Raw genomic sequence first — 13,115 nt, 5'->3', positions numbered from 1 at the left:
GAGGATAACTGATCAAAGCAGGTCAGAGGTGGAATGCTTGGGTGGCTCAGTCGGTGAACATCCGGCTTCGGCTCAGGTCATGATCTCACAGTTCGTGAGTTCGAGCCCTGCGTTAGGCTCTTTGCTGACCGCTCGGAGCCTGGAGCCTGCTTCGGATTCTGTGTCTCCCTCTCTCTCTCTCTCTCAAAAATAAATAAACATTAAAAGCAGGTCAGAGGGGTTAAAGCAAATTAGAGATAGGAGTCAGGAAAGTGAGCTAATTCAAGAGCAGGGCAGGGCAGCGGGGAGGGACTGGGACCTAGGTGACCTAATTCCAGGAGCAGCACTGTTGACTCTCTGGCCTCCAGGCCACTTCCGGCCTCACGTGTGAGGCTGTCAGAGCCTCCCTCAGTTACACTGCACTTTGAAGGAGGAGTAGCAGAGTTCAGATGATGAGCCCTAGCCTTCGAGCTTTCTCTACCTCAGTACTCCGTTCCTACATCCCTGAGGACAGAGAAGGTGGAGCGCTTCTGCCTTCTCTTACCAGCTCCTTTCACCAAAGCAGGTCTTTTCTTCTTTGCTCCTTGTGAGACTTCTCAAAGCCTTTAGCAAGCTTTATTTTTTTATTTTTTTTATTTTTTGCATTATGAAGCTCTAACAGGGGATGCTGTATGCAGCATTTCCAAAAATGATCTGGCCACAGAGCACTCTTTCATTAGGTAATATATTTTAATTGTAATTAAGTTTTAATTACACAAGTACTCTGTGGGTGTTTTCTCCTTGTAAAGAACATCCAGTCTACCCTGCTGGAGGGAAAGGCCACATGGAAAAAGAGGCCCTGGAGGATGAGACACCACATGGTGAGAGAAATCAAGTAGAAAAGGTCCAAGGCATAGCAGCCTTGAGGGTGGGGCCATCTTGACCATCCAGCCCAGTCCCGCTGAATGCAGTTGCACGAGAGGGCCAGATGGTTCTGTGTGGAAGAACCCTGTGGGAAGTCTTGACCCAGAGAATCATGAGAAATAATTGATTTTTGTTTTAAGCCACTAAGCTTCAGTGTGGTTCCTTATGCAGCAATAGATAACAGATACATTCTCTCATCCCATCCCCAATGTCAATCTCCCCCTTCCCCAAGGAAACATTATCTTGAAATTTGTCTTTATCATTACTTGGTTTTAAAAAAAAATAGTTCTATCAAGTATTGTTTTGCAATATAATATATGATTTGTAGCTGTTTTTTAGCATTATAAATATAGATTCATGCTACATGTATTTTGGGGAGAATAGAATTGTGGAATACTCACCCAATGAAATACTGTCACACTAGTGAAAATGAATATTGCCACACACAATACCACGGGTGGATGAAAAGCTTAGAGTCATAGTGTTGTATTGAAAACAGCAAGTTGCAAAAGACTATAATACAGATCATTCATCTTTTCGTATCATTATTGGCCATTTCTTCTTCTTTGATTTTCTGGTTCATTTCTTTTATCCATTTTTCTTTTGGGTTGTTTGTCTTTTTCTTATTGATTTGTTGGAATTCTTTATTCATTTTTAGAAGTGTCCCACTGAAGGTAGAGTACGAGGAATTACTTGAATCTGGAGAAACATTTCCAAGAATAGAGTTTAAAATTACCAAATCATACCAACCAACAAAAAGCACCCTGGAAGGTATTGAAAAAAATTGGACAAAATTAATAACAAATTACCGGGCTCTTCAACTTCTGGGCTAAAAATTCCAAGGATCAAAGACCCAAAAGAGTTTTGGGCTCTATTGCCAGATAAGAGGCTATTTATATACATCCACACTGCACAGAGGTTCTATTTCATATTTTCTTCGCTACCAATAGGAAATGCATCATTTAACTTGAGATATGGCCCCCCTTTTAAACATTTCTTAGGATAGACCAATGAATTACTGTTCTCCCAGCAGCGAATTTATATTGCACTAAGAAAAAATAGACTCCTTTAACCCCTGAAGAGTCACATTTCTTTCATTTAGGTCACTTGATAGGGCCATTATAGACTCCGATAAGACATGTGGGACTCTGTTTAATATCAGGCAATTTTCTTGTGCCTCTTCATTTATTAAAAGAATGTATCCATTAGCAGTCATTAGTACATTCTGTCAAGATGGAGGCTAAATTATCCTCGATGGCTTAAGAGAAAATGCTTTTTGAAGAAAAATAATGGCATTAATTGCTCAGTGGAATAGATACGGCTTTCTTTGTCATAACCTCTCCCTCCTCCCCCCAGTGCAATTGGACACTGCTTACCTCTGTGAAAGATCCAGGCCATTTTCTCCTTACCCTATGAGTCAGCTCCTTGCTCCAGCCTGTGGCCTCTCCAGTGGCAGGCCACTATCCACAGGGAATACACAGAGCTCCTCGGCCCATCACAGTGAGGAAACTTGACCGATTCCTCTTGCTCCCTAATTCATCCAAGGGTGGAAGAGGAAGGAGACGTCTCACTTAGCAAACAATCTCATTTGAAGGGACTCAGTTTTAGCAACAGGAAGCAAACCACATTAGAGAAATAATTGCCCTCCTATAGCTCCAAACTGAAACCCATCTCCTTTTTGACATTTCATTTGGAACATATGCTTTCTGGAATGTGTGGTTGGAGGAAGGAGGTTGTAGGAGTGTATGTTTGTGTGTGGTATGTTTTCATAATTAAAAACAAATTTCCTATGTACCTTTTTTATTAAAAATCTTAAGGTTTGATTAGTGAAAAGCTCCCATCTCCTAATATGGGTATATCTCCAGGTTCTGTCTTTCTCTACTCCCTCCCTCTCAGATTATGTCAGTTCTCACAGGCATTAGTAATTACATCTGTTTTAGTTAAGATATGTTCAGGGGAAAGTAATAAAATACCAACTAACAGTAACATAAGTAACAAAGACATTTAATAAACTTGTGTGTAACAAGAAGTCTGGAGGTAGGCAATTCCAGACTTGGTTCAGCAGATCAACAAGGACACCAGTGACTGACCAAAGGTTCTTACTCTCTTTCCGCTTTGTCACCATCACTGTGACATATGTGTCAGCCATATCTCTCAACACGTCAAGCCACATCTCTCCAACAATCCCATTCTCTCCTGACAGGGTCGCAAGCAGGAAGGAAAGAAATGAAAGCCAAACGGCCTTCTCCTCATGGAGGTCTGTTTTATCAGGAAGAAAATCCTTCCAGAAGTCCCTTGGCCATTGGCCAGAATTGGATCACATGTTCACCCCTTGACCAACCAAAGGGAAATAAGTTATCATGTTTGGACCTTGGCCAGTCATGATTTATCCTCCCTGTCTGAGCCATTGCAACCCAAACACAGGTGGGATTCTACTCAGAAGAAAAGAGGAATTGAGGAGGCAACAGCTCCCAGATCTTATTTCCAGCCCTGACCAGCTCTAGTTACATCTTTCCAACTGCCTAATGGGCAGCACTACCTCTTGTCCTACTACCATCCCAAACTCAGTCATTTGGGGAACAGATTCCTTTTTCTTATCTCCTAATACTGCCTCTCTTTTCTGCGTTTCCTGACATTTCCAGTGGTAATTTCATCCACCCATTATGGAGGCTTTGAAACTTAGGATTACTTTTGATGTCCTCTCTGTCTGGACTTCCTTACCCAGTTGGTCCCCAAGAGAAGTCAATTCTCTGTCTTCCTAACATCTTCTACTCTGGTTCATCGTTCCCACTCTTTTTGCCACTCCCGCCGTCATGCTGTTCCAGTGGCACATGGGCCCCTTCATGTCATCTGAAATAGGCCCCAGCCTCAGAGTCACGCACTCTGCAACCACACTCACCTTCTTAAAGCCTGCAGTCCTCATTCCTCCCACATCTAGAAACATACACCCATGGGAAAAAACTTTTTAGTTTGGGTTTTAAGATATTCCACATTACATTTGAAAACGCTTCCCCATTATTCTCTGCTCCAGTCATACTGGTCAGTTCACTGTTCCCTGAAATATGCTTCATGCACCCATTTGTCCACACCATTCCCTTTAAAAAGAAACTTCAGGGTTAAATAACTAGACAAGTGTAACTAGACAAGTGTAACTCTGCAATGGCCATATTACTGGTGCTTTACAATGTGCCAAAATAATAGTTGCAAGGTAAATAATGACATAATATCCATAGTCAAATATTGGGGAAAGTTTTAAAAATATTTCATCCTAGTGTTGAGCTTCAGAGAGTTCAGAGCCCTTTTAAAAGATAAAGGTAGTAGCACTCTAGACCAGGACTGTAATAGATTCTTCAAAAGAGTAGCAATAGGATAGGGGCACCTGGGAGGGCGGGGGGGGGGGGGTGGTGTTCAGTCGATTAAGCATGACTCTTGGTGTCAGTTCAGGTCATGATCTCACAGTTAGTGGGATTGAGCCCCAAGTCGGGGCACTGTTAGTGCAAACCCTGCTTGGGATTCTCTCTCTCTCTCCACCTCCCACCCCTCAAGATAAATAAACTTAAAAAAAAAAAGAGTAGAAGTAAATCTATACAGTATGATGTCATCTCTTGGTGGAAGGACCATTTATTCGTTCATTCATTGGTAATCAGGAGATTGCAATTTCATTGCCTGACAACTGCCAGGCAGAATTCTTGGCAGGAGAACTCTCTATATTTAGGAAAATATCTTGACAAATTGCTTGGGGGTAGAAAGTGAGGTTCAGACAGAATCTGACTACACTATTTTTATCAGGGTGCCATGCTCGTGTCTAGGTAAGTGAAGGACTTATCTTCTTAAGCATTTTTTCAGAAAGAAAAAACAAATCACTCGAAGAAAAACGGCAAGGTTATCAAGGCAGAACCTTGGGTCGAAAACCAGGATATACTCCGAACTGTTTTCTGTTCAAATATTTTATGAACAAAAAAGTAGGAGGCTTTGGGCTTGGCTGTTAAGATCAGGTGAAGGTAGGGTCTGGTATCAAGTTGCCCATAGGGCTTCTCTGAAGGAATTTGTCAAAGTACAGCTTTTTGTTAATATCTAGGGTTTATAAGCCTAGCAGGAACTCTGGCTCTGTCCCTTCAAAGCTTTGTCGAAACTCTATGAACTCATTTCTTCATTTGGAAGATAGAAGTGGGGGTGGGGGTAGGGGGGACACTATACTCCACCCAGGCCTGCTTTGTATTGTGTTTCCTATATGCATCCACACATTTATGTTAAACTGACTTCTCATTTTTTGATTCACATTTCTTTGGTAAAATTGTCTATATCAGTAGTGATGCCTTTGGCTAAAAGTAACAGAAACTCCATTTCAACTGGTTCATACCTTAAAGGGGATTTACTGACTCATGCAACTAAAAGAGTCCAGATGTACAATAGCCATCAAGTGTGGTTCCATCAGCCTCCAAACTGCCTCTCTATCATCTGTTTGGTCCCTCCCTCTTTTGTAGGTTCGCAGCATAGTCAGGCTGACGGCAAGGTGACCGTAGCATCTCCTGGCTTTGCAATCTGGCCATAACAATGTCCAAAGAAGAGGGACCACTCCGCTCAGTAACACGGCTGTTAAGAGTGAGACCTCTTAAACACTCTTTACCCTAGACAATAGATGTCACATGTGCACTGTAAAAAACTTGAAAAATAGAGACAAACAGATTGAAAATCATAACTCAGTCACTCAGAAAACCACTCCTTTAGCATTTTTCTTCTAACGAGTTTTTGCAATTGTTAAGATTCTAGAGTTTTAGCAATTTTGAATCCTTTTTATTTAATATTATGTCACAATCATTTTCCACATCATTATAAATCTCTTGAAAATAGTACTTTTAATGACGACACAGTGCTCAATTAATTTATGTTCTAAAATGGAAAAAAAAAAAAAAAAGTGAGACCTCTTACCCTGAAACTCCTGCCAAACCTTCCATTGCATCATCTCATTGGCGAGAATTTGGTCAGATGCCCACCCCTGAACCAATCCCTTTGGCCTGAGGAATGTCACACACTAACTAAGGTCTGGATTCCTAGACTTTTTCTGCAGCAAGGAGGGAAGATTATTCAGACCAATCAAGCCCACACTGCAACTGGAGGTGGAGTCAACTTCCCTAAACCTCAGGGCTGCATGGACCCAAAAAGACTCCCTGAACAAATCAGGGGGCCGCCAGAAACAGGCAAAAGGAAATGGATGCTGGGTAAGCATCTTCAAAGTTCCTTCTGTACAAAATTATAGAATACCTATCTCATCTCATACCACTAAACAGGATACAGGCATGTCTGATAACCAGAGGCTGCAATGTTCACAGAGTTCAAGTCTGCCAGATCTTTATCTAACAAGGAAATGGGAAGCATGTAAACAGTGACCGCTCTGTGGGTAACCATCCACCAGCATACGTGAAGCCAATTGTTTCCACTCCATATGGGATACTAATCAGCTTAATTATGTGGGGGAAAAAAAAAAAAAAACAACTCAAGAACCAAAACTGCTCCAACGTTTCACCAGAGTTGGGGGGAAAAAAAGGTGAAAAATATGCTTTCTTCAAACAGAACAGGAAAATGTTTGAAAGGAACAATCAAAAGTGAAATATTCTTTAATCGCTGGGGTTTTTTTCACCAGAGGAACATAAAAGATGTTGGAAAATATACTCTGTTCAGATAGAAAAATAGAGTGTTGGAAAAGATCAATCAGAGACTGAGCAGTTTTTAATTGTCAGTGATTAATATCCATTTTTATTCTGCTACCAAATTTACACTCAGCATTTACATAATATTTGCAAAATACTATGTTTATCGGTTTTGTGGGTGTGGCGAGAAGTCTGTCAATCCAACCCTGCTTTTGATCTCAAATTGACTTAGAAGAACAGTCGATCCATTCTTCCAACAAAACATCTATTGAGGGCCTCTGACGTACCAGGCTGCCCCGTGCCTGCCGTATAGTCACGTGGTCAGCCAGCTGCCTTCCTTACCTTTCACAGAAAGAAGGTGCCTTGGAGGCCATCATCCAAGGCCCTTCTTTTGAGCACCCTGATCCTTCCTCTGATGCCAGCTCAGATGGGTCACCGACTTATTAAGCTCCCACTACCAAGAAAGAACAATACAAAATGCGTTGTGCGAAGATAAAGAGAAATCATTAACATACCTCATATTCCTGGGACCTTCGCAACCTTTCTGGAGATATAGCACCACCAGGAAAGAAAGAAGAGCCCATCTTCTTTCAAAGAGTTGGTGAACTGACACCGGAAGGGTAGGTAGTGCAGGAGTAAACTATGTCCAGGTTAATATTATATGTGTGCAGGGTGGGAAGGGAGACTGGCATGAATGGAGAACAGTGGGGATGAACCACTAAAGGCTAAACTGAGGAAGGCTTGGAAGTCAGAGATAGATTTAGACCCCATGGACTAAGGAAAAGGGAAATGGTTTACATCTCAAAAGCAAGGCTGTGATCCAGTGCTTCCTCCCCCCACCCCCCCTAAAATCCTGCCTGTTGAAGCAGCCAATGTGGTACAGTAGAAAGAGTAAAGCCTTTGGTGTCCAGCTAACCTAGGGTTGAATCCTGGGTCAACCACTTGCCAGCCACGTGACCTTGGGAAAACTACTTATCCTCCCTGAGCCTCGGTTTTCTCATGTAAATAAAGAAATGAAGCCCATGTTCTAAAGTTGTGCTGTCTAGTGAGGTAGACATAAGCCCTGTGTAGCTATTGCACTTGAAATGCAGCTTGTCCAAATTCAGATGTGCTCTTAGTATGAAATGTACACCAGATTTGGAAAATTGAGTATGAAAAAGTAAAAAGAAAAATATCTCGTAATTCTTTATATTGATTATATGCTGAAATGATAATGTCGGATATATTGGGTTAAATAAAATACATTATGGAAATTCATTTTATCTGTTTCTTTTTGCTTTTTGTAATGTAGCTATTGGAAACTTTAAAATTACATAGCTATAATGTTAGGCAAGGCAAGAAACAGTTCTTTTTTTCTGGTAGGAACTGGAAGTAGAATTTTGTTCCTTAATGTCTTTAAAATCAGTGAGCACAGTAATTTGTAAACATGGCTACAATTTCTATCAATGCCAGTTGGCCGTGTCCTCCTACTCAGACTCTGAGCTGAACTTGCTACTTGCTTTGCTGATGGGACTTGAGCAAACAGGGTGCGAGCAGAGGCTGTCAAAGTGCTTGTGCATCAGGGCTAACTCTCCTGTGTTCTTGGGAACCTCACAGCTAAATGAATAAACCCAAGCTAGCCTGCTGAATGACAAAAGATACATGGTCAAGTTTCCCCAATGCCCCAGCTGTCATGGAGCCAACCACCAGACATGTAAGTAAGGTCATGCTAGGTCATCCAGCCCCAACTGAGCTGATCTAGCTGACCCACAGAATCATGAGAAATCATAAATGTTTATTGTTTTAACATAAGTTTTGGGGCATCTTGTGCAGCAAAGGGTAGCTGGTAGAGTGTGGATGGGTCCATGACAGCCATGATATTGGTAGAATCTTCACCAGAGTCTGGGGAAGAATGGAGACTGAAAAATTCCAGTTAATCTGGTCTCTGAGGGGAGAACTTTCAACTGCGTTCATACACACATATACACTGACACACACACACACACACACACACACAACTGAGAGGAGAATTAGAAATGTGGGTGTAAACAGATTAAAGATCTCACACAGGATTTTCCAACCTTTTGGGGCATAAAGATTTCTTTTTCTGAGGGCAAAACACTTGGACAGTTGTTTATTAATATCTATCTATTGACAGAGAACATATATAATGCCCAGAGAGCCCCTGCTGGTATTTACATGCATTTATGAAATTGAGATAAAAGAAATCTTTCTAGATGGATCAATTAAAATATGGTGCCACCTGGGGATGACTCAGCCCCAAAGTAGGACAAATGGCTCATGGAAAGGAATTGGGGTTTGTTTTCAACCCTTGTATGAGCCCCCTCATACAAGGCACTTGGGGCCAGGGGACAACCCATTTAACCATAGGGAAGCCCTGATGACCCAAAGACTCTATGGATTCAGTAAAGCCTTGAAATAAAACTGTGTTTGGCTCATAGGAACAGAATCTGGATGAATTTGAAAAATAGTCATTATTTTACAGAAAAGACAAAAAAAAAGCTTTGAGGTTTGAAATGGATTCAGACTCCTTGCCATAAACTTATACTTCCCCAAGGCTCTATAGTCCAGAGCTGGGTTCAGACAACTCAAGATTGTGTCTAATGGTCACAGTGGGGCAAGAGTGAGGGTGACATTGTCCATCTCTGGCCCGAACTCAGTTCACAGCTGCAGATCAAGTGTGAGTATTGGCAAAGGAAATACAGTGACAACTTACCACTTTGCCCCACATTGAAATCACGGGATATGATGCTAAATTAATCCTTTTACGTTTTGTTCACACGTATTTTTCTGTGAAAAAAAGATGCCTACAAGTGAATAATCTTAACATAAAATTCTGAGTTATTAATAGCACTCAGTTTGAGCCATGAGTTAATTTAGCCACTCAAGTGTCTCAGCGTAACCGAAATGTGCCATCTTAAAAACTGCTCCGGTGCATCAGGTTCCCCCAAAAGGGCACAGATTCCAAAGATGGGCATTGGAACATTATTCTATCGCTCCTCACATCCAACCAAACACTAAATTCAATACAGAAATATGCCTTCGTATCCGTTGACTGTTCTCTTGAGACTGTGTGATCCTCTGCAACGATGTCTTGTGTTTGCATGAGGCATTCGCTTTTTTAGAGCCCATTCATGAAACCACAGAACATAAACCACAGAACTATTTTAGACAGTTAAAATAAGTTTTTCTTTTCACAGTGATCTTATGGGATGACAGGGGCAAGCATTGCACTTTTGCCTGCTTCAGAGATGGGGGGAAATTGCAGGACAGAGACGGTATTCCCAAAAGTATTAGCAGAACTAGTCAGTGCCCAGCTCTCCCCACTAACATGTAGCTGCTTTCTAAGGGGCAATAGGACATCCCAAGGACCATACTTTTCAACTCATTAGTTAACCCAAGCCAGTGGCATGCTGGCAAATGTATAACAACTGAATCTCCAAGTGACAAAGCCGTGATTTGCACAACTTGCCAATTTCCATGGTATAAAGACGCCTATTGCAGCTGATACCCAGCTACCGCGTGATATCACCGAGTGCAGCTGGGGAGAGGTGCTCAGCAATACTCCATTATTTAATATTTCTGTACAATAGACTTCAGCAACCTCAAGAATGTGATAGTAGTAAAATGTAGTCAAATAATTAGTACATGATGAATTTTGAATATTTGTTACCTCCATTTTTAAATAGAATTTATTTAATTGTAAGTTCTTATAAGTTAATTTTTAATGATGGCCGTATCACCCAATTCCTGAAAATTTAACAATTGTCTCTCACTCGTCAGGAGGAGCTAACTTCGCATGCTCCCCGCCCCCCCCCCCCCCCAAGCCTTCCTTTCAAGTTATTTCAGTTTTAAAATAAAATACATATTACCCCTAGGGGGCACAGCCAGGGATACACTTAACTCAGTCCTCCCCAACTAACACACATATTTTGACACTTTTTAGGTTGCACAAGCGAACGCATAGCAATTTGTAGATGGCCTGGGCTAAAAGTCAAAGACAAGTGCTAGAAGCAGAGGTCTGAGGACTGTTGATAGGATTAAGGAATATGCACTGAGGAATGTTCATACAACCTTCCTGAAGACCAGAACAAAGAAAATCTGCCCTCCTGTTGCAGAAGAAGAGAGTACCTTTGGTCTGAATTATTCCGCTTTGGCTACTGACTGAACTAAACCAGATTATTACACAAGTTTCCATTTTCTTCTAGCTTGGCCTAAGGTTTATGTTTGGGACATAAAATATTAGCACTGGGAAAGATAGTAGTCAAGCCCGCCTCATCAGTTTACAGATGAGAAACCCAGAGGATGAGGGAATAGAGTAAGGCAAATAAGGTACTGGGGGTGCAAAATTTAAAGAGGCATGTATTCTCAGGGTCAAGTGCAGTAAGGATCCAGTGTCTCCTTAAATTTTGCACTCGAGGCACCTCACTCGCTTCGCCTTCTCCTGGTCCTGAAACAAATGCCCAAAGAGGTCCAGTTTTCTCTGCTAGCTGGAACTAATACAGGTCCTTTAACCTCTGCTCTGGAATCTTCCCCTCCAGTAGGCTACCCCCAGCTCTGGCCAACCTTTGGAGGGAATACCTTCAAAACCACGCAGGAAGTTTTGTGCCCAGCTAGAGTAGCAGTTCTGGCTCTCAATCGAGGTGGCATAATAGAATATCCCCAGGGAGCCTTAACTGTTTCTGATTCCCGGGTGCCACTCAGATTTTAATTTCAGACTTGTTCTGAGATGGGCCCTGCATCATATTTATTTGTTTTTTTTTAATATTTTTTAACATTTATTCATTTTTGAGAGAGAGAGACAGAGACAGACAGACAGACAGAGCATTAGTGGGGGAGGAGCAGAGAGAGAGGGAGACACAGAATCCAAAGCAGGCTCCAGGTTCCGAGCTGTCAGCACAGAGCCCGACGTAGGGCTTGAACTCACAAACCATGAGATCATGACCTGAGCTGAAGTCAGATGATTAATCGACTGAGCCACCCAGGTGCCCCTGTTTATTTGTTTTTAAAGCTCCTCTGTGATTATTATATGCAGCCAAGGTTGAGAACCATTGCATAATAAAAACAATAATAATAATAACTGTCCAAATAAAAACCCAGATTAGTTAAGAAAGGGCAGGTTTTGTTTAAGCCGTGGTGTGGAACATCATTGTTTGTGTCCTTTCCCATTGTTATTGTTAATTCAGTACATTATCTGCATCCATAAAGAACTACCTTATTTAAGAAAAAATGAAAATCAAACAAGCATGTAGCACCTTGGCCTGCATTAAGACTGCACTGATTCTGTCCCACAGTGCAAGACCTCACCCACCACAAGGCAATCATAGTATTCCAACGGGTGGACTTTTGCACTCTCAGTGGGAAAAATGCAAAGCAATATATATACAAGGGTGGGGCACCTGGGTGGCTCAGTTGGTTAAGCGTCTGACTTCCACTCAGGTCATGATCTCACTACTCGTGAGTTCAAGCCCCACATCGCGCTCTGTGCTAACAGCTTGGAGCCTGGAGCCTGCTTCAGATTCTGTGTCTCCTTCTCTCTCTGCCCCTTCCTGCTCACGCTCTGTCTCTCTCTGTCTCTCAAAAATAAATAAATGTAAAAAAAAATTTTTTTAATAAATGAACATTTAAAAAATTAAAAAATATATATAAACAAGGGAAAATAGAACCATTTGACCAAACAATGACTTTGCTAATTTACAAATCACTCCTCTTATTGATTGAGACACAGAGGATCCTCCAAAAGGAAGAGAGATTTTACCATTTTCATCAGTGTTTGTCAGAGATTTGAGAGCAAGAATTCTGCATTTATTCAAAAATATTCTAGACTATAGGCTTTTTAGTAACACGGGTATACCCAGAAATCCCTATTTCACTCAAGAAAAAGTAAACTCTATGAATCAATTTGTGGTGGTGGTTCCCTGATTGCATACATTAGTCAAAACTCATAGAACTGTACACACTAAAAGTGGTCAATCTCACTGTAAGTAAATAGCATCTCAATTTTTAAAAATTAAACATAGGGAGGGGCGCCTGGGTGGGTCAGTCAACTCTTGACTTAGGCTCAGCCCCACGTGGTTCATGAAATCCAGCCCCACATCAGGCTCTATGCTGACAGTGCGAAGCTTGTTTGGGATTCTCTCTCTCCTTCTCTCTCTGCCCCTCCTGTGTGTTCAATCTCTCTCTCTCTCTCTCAAAATGGATGAATAAACTTAAAAAATAAAATAAAATTGCTCTTCTGAAGGCATTGTTTGTACTGCAGGCCAGCATCTCTGAGACTAAAGACCTACTCAGTTGCCTGTGTAATCCTGGGTATCCCGTTTAAGCACAAGTTATTCATCTTTGAGAACTAACAAAATCAGGTATTAGAAATCATGGTATCACTGAGTAGAATAAATTGTCTGTGAATTTAAATGCAACAATAGCAGAAAGTTTGCCATATGTCAGGCACTGTAATGAAATGATCAAACTTTTCTTTTCAACAGGACCACTCTGGCTTCTATGTTGAGAAGTGATAGAGGTGAAGGGAGGAAGGGGTGTGAACAAAGTGGAAGCAGGGAGGCCCATTAGAAGGGTATTGAAACATTC

At 41.5% G+C, this 13,115-nt stretch overlaps 1 long non-coding RNA gene across 1 annotated transcript in view; it reads right to left on the bottom strand.

The window, feature by feature from the left end:
• Positions 1–230: 230 nt before the first annotated feature.
• Positions 231–13,115, bottom strand: part of LOC144612788 (uncharacterized) — a 76,314-nt gene continuing 63,429 nt past the window's right edge. Inside the window, exons 1-3 of the long non-coding RNA XR_013549868.1 lie at positions 5,812–6,021; positions 2,259–2,413; positions 231–1,581 (exon numbers count right to left, since the gene is read on the bottom strand). This is a non-coding gene — a long non-coding RNA (uncharacterized LOC144612788). Of the gene's footprint in view, positions 1,582–2,258; positions 2,414–5,811 lie in introns of the transcript that reaches the window.

The sequence above is a fragment of the Panthera onca genome, chromosome C2, assembly GCF_046562875.1.
Source record: "Panthera onca isolate mPanOnc1 chromosome C2, mPanOnc1 haplotype 2, whole genome shotgun sequence".
Classification (NCBI taxonomy): domain Eukaryota; kingdom Metazoa; phylum Chordata; class Mammalia; order Carnivora; family Felidae; genus Panthera; species Panthera onca.
The sequence above is the reverse complement of the archived record's forward strand: the minus strand, read 5'-3'. Positions and strand labels throughout refer to the sequence as shown.